At 41.0% G+C, this 9,229-nt stretch overlaps 1 long non-coding RNA gene across 1 annotated transcript; it reads left to right on the top strand.

Moving 5' to 3' along the window:
* The first annotated feature begins 8,530 nt into the window (after positions 1-8,530).
* LOC119501136 lies at positions 8,531-8,970 on the top strand. The gene is made up of 2 exons (XR_005209767.1): positions 8,531-8,565; positions 8,758-8,970. It is a non-coding gene; the product is annotated as an uncharacterized LOC119501136 (long non-coding RNA).
* The last annotated feature ends 259 nt before the right edge of the window (positions 8,971-9,229 follow it).

The following is a 9,229-nucleotide window of genomic DNA, read 5'->3' as shown; positions in this document are numbered from 1 at the left end:
AACTCAGTGAGTCCTCCATGTGCTCTGGGATGTTTGGATGGTTTGACATGTTTATTGGTCTTTGCCTTTTTGGCTTGTTGGGGACACATTTTGTAATACATTTATAGTTACATTTTTGCATTGAATATATCCAGCAAAAAATAATTTCGAGATATTTAGAATGTATATTGAGCATTCTTGCACATTCTGTGAACTACAAGGAGAAACAATCTATGATTTGTTTTATACCAGAATATTTAGGGTGGATGTTCAACACACAGAGTGTATATAACACGTGGATGTAGTCACCGGGACGTCACCCATTGGTTTGTGGACTGCCATTTTGAAGCCTTGAGTTTCGCATTTTGTCCGTCGCCAAAGAACGTATGTTGCCAAGAAGTGAAAGTCAATTGTTGGTTCCATTGCAACATCAGCACCCAGCAACAAAGCTACACTCCCGCATTTTGGACTGAAAGCGTCTACCGGACGCCAGTAAAACGTGCGCATAAAAAGTGCCATACAAAAGTAAAACAAAATTATTTCTATTCTATTGTCCTATTCTACTGAAATGGCCTGTGTTTATCAATAAAATATTATAAATAGAAAAAGTGTTTTCAGTCCAAAATGGTGGCAGCGGCTCTTGTCAACAAATACCAGAGTTTCGTCCCTTTCCTTCTAAAGGCTACTCTATACCGTTGGCATCTTGGTATTTGGCCATCGCCATGTTGGTCTTTTTCAACCAGAAGTGACACGAGAGGGTGGAGTTTATACAACTGAACGCTGAAGAAGACATTTTTAGGCGACCAAAAAGGTTATAATGAACTCATGAACTGAAAGCACACTGTGAAAGGGTTAAAGTTGTAAGACAACCACAATGGACAACGCCGTGGTAGCGACCTGTCAATCACAAGGTAGCCCCGCCCTAAAGCATCCCCTGCTTTATGGTCTATTTGACTCTAAATGGGACCATAATTTACTAAATGAACATCATGCTGTATTGAAGAAGACTTGAAACGTTTGTTTACTGAGGTAATAAATCAAGTGAGAAGTAGGCTCATTTTCTCATAGACTTCTATACAATCAGACTTCTTTTTGCAACCAGAGGAGTCGCCCCCTGCTGGCTGTTAGAAATAATGCAGGTTTAAGGGCACTTCAGCATTGGCTTCACTTCTCAGACACCGGAGTTCAACATTATATAACAAGCAGGAAAAACTGGGCAAACAATTCAATTTCAGGATAAAGACATTTTGATATGTTCTGAAGGTAAATGAGAAGTAAAAAAATACAGGTTTGTTTTTTTTGTACTGATCATTTTATTATTGGGAAAATTCCACATTCACAAGAAGAGATTTTGGAAGAAAAAAAATTTAAATCGAGAACTATAATAATAATAATAATAGTAATTATGTGTTTGATAAATTTATATGGACTGATGATACTTTATTTTGAAATTGTATAACTTTTTCTTTATTTATATTTTTCTTTATTTGTTTTTTTACTTTGTATATGTACCCCTGGTATGGACAATTTTGTGTATAAATAGGCCTACTGTTAATGTTCATATGTTTTCTAAAATAAATAAATAAAAGTTATTAAGGTTTATCTACAGTTAGGCCATATAGCTGACTGGGTAATATCTTACTAGGACACGCAAGATCATTTATTTATATAGCGCATTTTATTACAAAAAGGTAGTTCAGAGTGCTTTTAGTAAGACATAAAAGACATTACATCAGAAAATGAGCATATGGCATAAAAATAAAAATACAGAATGAAAGTTGTGTTGAAACTATTAATCAATTAGCCTAGTTAATCAAGAGAAGATTATTCGACCAAAATGTTGTTGATGATGAAAATATTGTTTGTCATTTTTGTCACAAAAATACCAACCATTGTCTATTTACAGCTTCTCAAATGTGAAGATTCACTACTTCTCTATATAAGTCAAGGAAACAAAATTGGCATGGCCATCTTCAAAGGGGTCCCTTGACCTCTGACCTCCAGATATGTGAATGTAAATGGGTTCTATGGGTACCCACGAGTCTCCCCTTTACAGACATGCCCACTTTATGACAATCATATGCAGTTTGGGGACAAGTCATAGTCAAGTCAGCACACTGACACACTGACAGCTGTTGTTGCCTGTTGGGCTGCAGTTTACCATGTTATGATTTGAGTATATTGTTTTATGCTAAATGCAGTACCTGTGAGGGTTTCTGGACAATATCTGTCATTGTTTTGTATTTTAATTGATTTACAATAATAAATATATACATACATTTGCATAAAGCAGCATATTTGCCCACTCCCATGTTGATAAGAGTATTAAATACTTGACAAATCTCCCTTTAAGGTACATTTTGAACAGATAAAAAATGTGCGATTAATCGCGATTAAATATTTGAATCTATTGACAGCCCTAACCAAGACATCGTAAAGCTATACATTTATAGATCAACAATCAATCATAAATATAATTGACGGATGAATCATTGATAAATTACTGTTAGTTGTAGCTCCAGATTAAAGGAATGAGATGAACACAGAAATAAAGGAAGGTAGTGTTTGTGTCTAAGTAGATTGAGAACTAAAATTTTAAAACTATAAAGGTTCTCAGATGTGGGGCAAATCTTTCATATGCTCTTTATTCTTGTAGTTTGCTAATATCACATCAGTTTCAGACATTTTTATTTGAAATTAATCACTTTCAGAGGTTCTTTAAGTGACATTCAGGAGTCCAGATCAGTGGTGGCGGGGAACATGTTTTCCACTAAACATCCCCGTTGACTCGGAGGTAGTTGAGAGCAGGTGGGCCGAAGCCAGAGCACCAGAGCGAGAAGGGGAGCTGATACTCTTTAATACCTTCTTTGAAAGAGAGGATCTTTTGTTTTAACACCCTTAGCTCCACCTCCTCCTTCCTCCTTTTCGCAGCCTCCACCCTCCCTCAACTTTTAGTTTTGATTTCTTTTCAAGAAGCGGAGATCGAACAAATGGGGTTGCTCTGGAGTGCAGCACTTACAGAGACAGATGTCATCGCTTTTGTGTCGTGGGAGCGCCGCGGAGCTCTCCATCGTCATTAAAGATTTAGGGTTCCCATGGCAGGGGTAGCACCAGGCTGGAGGTGGGAGGTGGGGGGTGGGGGTGGGGGTGGGCATGACAGAGGCTTAATTTGGCTTAGGAGCGATCTGGTGCCAAGCCCGGGGCTTTGGGGATCACATCAACGTCAGTCACAGGCAAATAGGCTTGTTAGCAGTTAGACGATAAGGGCACGGTGGCAAGATGACAGGTCTATTTCTGAGTGAGTGTGAGTAGGAGGGCTGGGTGCTGCATTAATACTTGTTTAGGGAAAGTTATATAGAACACCTGAATTATGACTCTTTAAATGGCATCTGTTTTTACAGATGTGTTTAATTTGCATAGAGGGTACATTTGTACTGGATGTAATGAGTAGATGCAGTGGTACAGAGTATCTACTGAGAGATTTTGATGTTCTCTAAGTCTGCTATTCTATCCGGGCCTACTGGTGGGCCGCAGAGGTACTGCCAAATTGTTTAACCTCTTCAAAATCTGACGGCCTATCCTGTCTTTCAGAGGTTATAAAGTGCTCCTGTTAGGATATCACCTCCCAGCCTAGTTTTCCCCAGTGTTTCCTTCTGTTTCCCTGCCCTTTAGTCTCCTGTGTGTTTTCCCTGTCTGTCTTCTGTGCGTCTGTGAGCAGGTGGGCGTGGTCTCTCCTCTCCTCCTACCGGGCGGTTGCTGCGGGTGCACTTGATTCCAATCAGCCTATCATTCCACAACCCTGCAGTATATCAACTCCGCTTTTCCTCCCAGACGTCGCCAGATCGTTCCGTCACCCTCCGTGGTAGTTTCACGTATTCAGGCCTACTTAGCTTGTTTTTGGATCCTGTGTAACGCTGCTTTTCCTCTGCTCAGGTCTGCCTACCTGCCAGCTGCCTCCGTCCTATTCCCTTTGCGACTTACCTGCCTGCTCACGCTCCAGCGCCATTCCTCTTCCTTGGAACCCAATTCAATTCAACTCACCCTGGTGTGGATTCTTGGAGCCCTCTTCCTCGTGCCTCGTCTGCCCCCTTCCTCCTCTCGAAGATACAAGCCGTGTCAAGACGGACGCCCAAACCCCAGCCCCAGCCCCTTTAAAGAACATTCATTTTTACAATAAATCCTTTAGTTCTTTACTTACCTGTTGTCTGTGTGCTGCGTTTGGGTCCACGTGTTGAACCAGTTGTAACAGCTCCAGGGATGACGTATTTTTGTGGGCCAATCAGGAAGTTAGCATCGCCATGGTTCCCTCAACAAAAGGCCAATGGGGTTGTTCCAGTGGGTTTGGGATTATTGCAGAAAATCAGCTCTGTGGCAAACACGTTTATGATACTGACACGTTTTGTTCAGCAAGATAATCTTCACAAATCAACACCACTTCTATGGTTTTTGAAGCATGAATGCAATCGGCAGAAGTAAAAAACTAACGTTAGGCTATAAAGGAACTACACCACGGTCGCATGAGCGCCAGTACACGCGATGAGTCTGTAATGGCGTAATGCTGTTGAGTAGTCTCATTTAGCCACTTGTTAGCAACCACCTTTTTTAAGACACATAAAGGCTTCAAAATTCACGAGTGGGGTATTTATTGATGTATTTGATGTCGTGGAACAAAACGATAAAATCTCTTCAGCTTGTGTTAACCACAGATTTCAGGCATCATACTAGCTTGCCGGGAAGGAGGCTAAATAACGCTCCAAAGATATGCTACATTTTGGCGAGGAAAAACTGGCATGGCCATTTTCAAAGGGGTCCCTTGACCTCTGACCTCCAGATATCTGAATGAAAATGGGTTCTATTGGTACCTATAAGTCGCCCCGGATGCAGTGACACAAAATGGAGCGTTTTTTTAAACTAAAAAGTGATGTTGGAGACAACCCTAACTTATTAGCTAACTAACTAACTAACCTATACTAATCACAGTTATTTTTTTAGTAATTTGTTTGTTTTGGATGTTTGAGTGATTTTATTGATGATGATATGAGTATCTAACATGTTGGTTTGATGGTAGTAGTATACCACCTATAGTCACCTGAAGTCCCCCGTCTTTTGAAAAACATCTCAGACATTATTGTGTCATCCAGAGCTGAAATGATTATTCCATTAGTTGTTCAACATGTTATTCTCAATATATAATCATTTGAATTATTTTTTGAGCAAAAATGCCCCAAAATATTTCTCAAGCTTTTGAAATGCGAGGATTTGCCACTTTACTCTGTTTTACAGGATATCACTGTAAATTGAAATGTCTTTGAATTTAAATAGAACAAAACAAGACATTTAAAGGCACAGTGTGTAACATTTAGTGGGATCTGTTGGCAGAAATGGAATATAATATTAATAAGTATGTTTTCTTTTGTGTATAATCACCTGAAAATAAGAATGGTTGTGTTTTCGCTACCTTAGAATGAGCCGTTTCTATCTCTATAGTGAGCGGGTCCTCTTCACAGAGCCGGCCGCCATGTTTCTACAGTAGCCCAGAACGGACAAACCAAACACTGGCTCTAGATAGGGCCATTCACATTTTCACATTTTTGCTTTTTCTCGTCGGCCACCGTAGTTCTCCTACGTGCTCGGCACACGGGAGAAGTTTCTGTTGGTTGCAATCTGCAACCTCACCGCTAGATGCTGCCAAATCCTACACACTGCACCTTTAAAACCACCTCTGGGAGCTTGTAAAAGGCTTTTTTCCCTCTATTTTCTGACATTTTATTGACCAATTGAATAATCTATTAGTGATGAAAATAATGGTTAATTGTAGCCCTAGTGTCAACCTTGACATATGTGTAGTTGTGCATGCTTTAATGCACTCCTTCTCATAATATAAACTGTTGACACATTTTAAATGAAAGCGCCATCAGTGGCTGTCAATGTGGGGCATCCCAATAAACTTTTAACCGTCTACACATTTTTATAAACGTGCAAAATCTATGCTTAAATACTGTAACTGTAACAGTGACCTTTGACCTTTGCCTCACTGCACCCATTTAATCTGGTTATAACAGGTCATGACTTTACAAGAGGTGCCCCCGAGCAGCTGTGGTTTAAATAGGATGCGACGCCAGATATCGTACAGCTTCTAGGGGTGGGAAAAAAATCGATTCACCTATGTATCGTGATTTTTTTTTAAAGATTTTGAAATATTTTTTTTTTATGCTTTAAATGTTTGCTTCATTTGAGTCTATTTGGAGGTAGAAAGAAGTTACCACTTTTATTGTTGTAGTCTGACGAACGTGACATCATATCCGTTCTGTATCCGTCAAAAACCAGCACTACACATCCAGTAAAGGATGGAAACACTTTGGGTTTCACACATTGACAGGAAAAGCAGAGCTAGACATCACGGCTAAAGCTGCATGCTAACTCTGTCACAAACGGGAAACGTTATCGTATCGCGGTCTCCGTGGTCAAATCGTCCGACGCTACAACTGTAGAGCACCCATATACTGACATTTCTCCTCTCTGCATTCAAATGGCCCCGATGAAGGTGACCATGGATGGATGAAGAGAATGGAGCTGTGTAGAAGTGTATGATTCAACTTTTTCCACATGGTCTAGTGTTAAAAAAAGTTCACAAAAATGTCAATAAATCGTAATATGGAATTGCAATACTTAAAAATTGGAATACATATCGAATTGGCACCCAAGTATCGATTCGTTATAGTATCGAATGGGGACATAGGTGTATCGTCCCAGGCCTAATTCTGTGAACTTGATAATAGACTGCAACAAAAAGTCTCGGGCATATTTTTAATAATATATGTGATAAATATCTATTTATTTAAATAATAATAATTGAGATAATAATAATAAAAAATACTCTCTCTCTCTCTCTCTCTCTCTCTCAAACACGCGCACGCACGCATGCACGCACTCACACACGCACGCATGCACGCACGCACACACACACACACACACACACACACACACAGGCAGCCAAGGTTTGGTGTTGTCTTTCCTATGAAGCAGTTTGCCAAGCCAGTGTTACTATTTGTTGACACAAAGAAGAAATCATAATAAATTGAGTCTAAATGAACCGCTCTTTTGTTGGCCTTAAACAATGACAGGGGTTTTCGCTCTGAATTTTTTGGCACAGAGAATTCCATTTGTCAGCATTTCCCCCAGAACAAGGGATGAGGACAAAATCCAAATAAAAGAGAGCTGAGCCCCAAAAATATCTCCATTTCCTGGTAATGACAGAACACCGCGGCTTCACTGCACAAACTAAGACGAGAAGGAAGGACAAAGCCAAGCCTCCTTGGTAAAAGACGAGTCCCCACAGCGCTGGTGATGAATTACAGCTTTCCGCGGGAACATCACACGGAAATTAATAATGTAACTAATGTTGTCCTTGGCAACGTGGGTATACGTTTCCCATCAAACATGTAAACGTTGAACGTCTGTATGGCTTTCCTGATTTCTCAATTTGTGGGTACAAAAAGGCCATCATGGTCACAACAAAGCATATAAGTCATGGCTGTGATCACTCTTGCAGCTCTCCGCAGGCTGCTTTTTAAACACCCCGACCACCCCCCCCCCCCCACTAATGTTAAACTTGGACTTAGCCCAATTCAGAACTGCCAGCGTAAGCGGTCTTATGAAGGGGGTTGGGGGGGTGGTGGTGGTGGGGGGGCTGATGCGTGTGTGCGAGGGAAAACAGAGGGCAGAGGAGGATGGTGAGCCTTCAGTGGGGAGCAGCAGAGTATTTTACGGTAATGGATGTACCACATGGAGATCCAGTTAGTGATGCGTTTGGAGCGCGACGGGGGGTTTGAGAGGGGTAGAGCGGTGGGGGGCGGGGGGTGGGGGTCTCGGTGTCCTGCTGCAGTCTCCACTGAGTTTGTGGAAAAATGCAAGGGTGTGCTGTGGCTTTCTGAAAGATTCATCCACCTGGGCAGAGTATAGGGGTGATGGAGAGACCAGCGTTAACCACCAGAGAGCTTTTATTTCTGCTCACTTTGCAGCAAAGAGTACAGTGAAAATGGCGAGCTCCCCACCGCATCTCCTGCCACATAACGGCTGTAACTAAATGATCTTGTGTCCCAAATCTTTATACGTCCCGTTCATGTAAACACCTGAAGAGGAGCACATTCCTATAAATCAGACCAGTCGCACAACAGTTCGTGAAATAGTCATGAAATGTAATGTATTGATTCATGTACATAGACACAAATTTCACATTTTTTTCATGATGGTCAGCACGAAATCAATTTGCATGTAATCCACATAATTGTGAACCGGGAAGTATAAAGAGCGGCGAACACTGTGCATGGAGGAGCTCAGGGTGGATGGGTGGGTCAAAAACCACAGGAGACCAGGAGACCGGTGTTCGTGTCCAGTGGGAAGTCACAAGTCTGAGTTGATTTATTTGTCACGTAACTTAAGTTATGGCACTTCTGGAGATATTTTAACCCAAAACGGCAATCTTTTCCTAAACCTAAGCAGTTTTTTTCACGTAAATTCCGTACTATTACGGCACTTCCAGTGTTATTTCAACCCAAACCGCAATCTTTTCCTAAACCTAACTAAGTAGTTTTGTTGCCTTAGCCTAACCAAGTTGATCTTTTTGTAAACCTAACAAGGTTGCCCAAGCCTAACCAAGTAGATCTATTCCTAAACCTAACTTAGTAGTTTTTGTCACGTAACTTCCGTACTTAAGTTACACCTCTTCCGGAGTTATTTAAACCCAAACCACAATCTCATAAACCTAAACCTATCTAGGTAGTTTGTTGCCTAAGCCTAACCAAGTCGATCTATTCCTAAACCTAACTAAGTAGTTTGGTTTTGAAAAGACTGGAGCTGAAATTGAAACGTGCGTCACGTGCTGCTGGACAATCGTAGGAAAAAGCACAAGAAAAATATGTTGTTGAAAGTCACGCTGAGCGTCACTAAAAGAAAAGGGAAATTCGTGTTTATTTACACAAATCAAATAGATTAAATTTCGTGACTATTTACAAACTGCCGTGAGACTGTGTTGTCACTTTGCAGCAAAGAGTGCATTAAAAACGGCAGGCTGGGATTCCCCCGACTCTCCTGCCACATAATGGCTGCAACTAAATTATCTTGCATCACAAATCTTTATATCTCACATTCATGTAAACACCTGAAGAGGAGCACATTCCTATAAACACACACACTGGGTTTACATAAGGATTTGGCATGTGTTCCAGGTCTGTAATGGCACTGGATTCCC

This window comes from Sebastes umbrosus, chromosome 14 (assembly GCF_015220745.1).
Source record: "Sebastes umbrosus isolate fSebUmb1 chromosome 14, fSebUmb1.pri, whole genome shotgun sequence".
Taxonomy (NCBI): Eukaryota; Metazoa; Chordata; class Actinopteri; order Perciformes; family Sebastidae; genus Sebastes; species Sebastes umbrosus.
The sequence above is the reverse complement of the archived record's forward strand: the minus strand, read 5'-3'. Positions and strand labels throughout refer to the sequence as shown.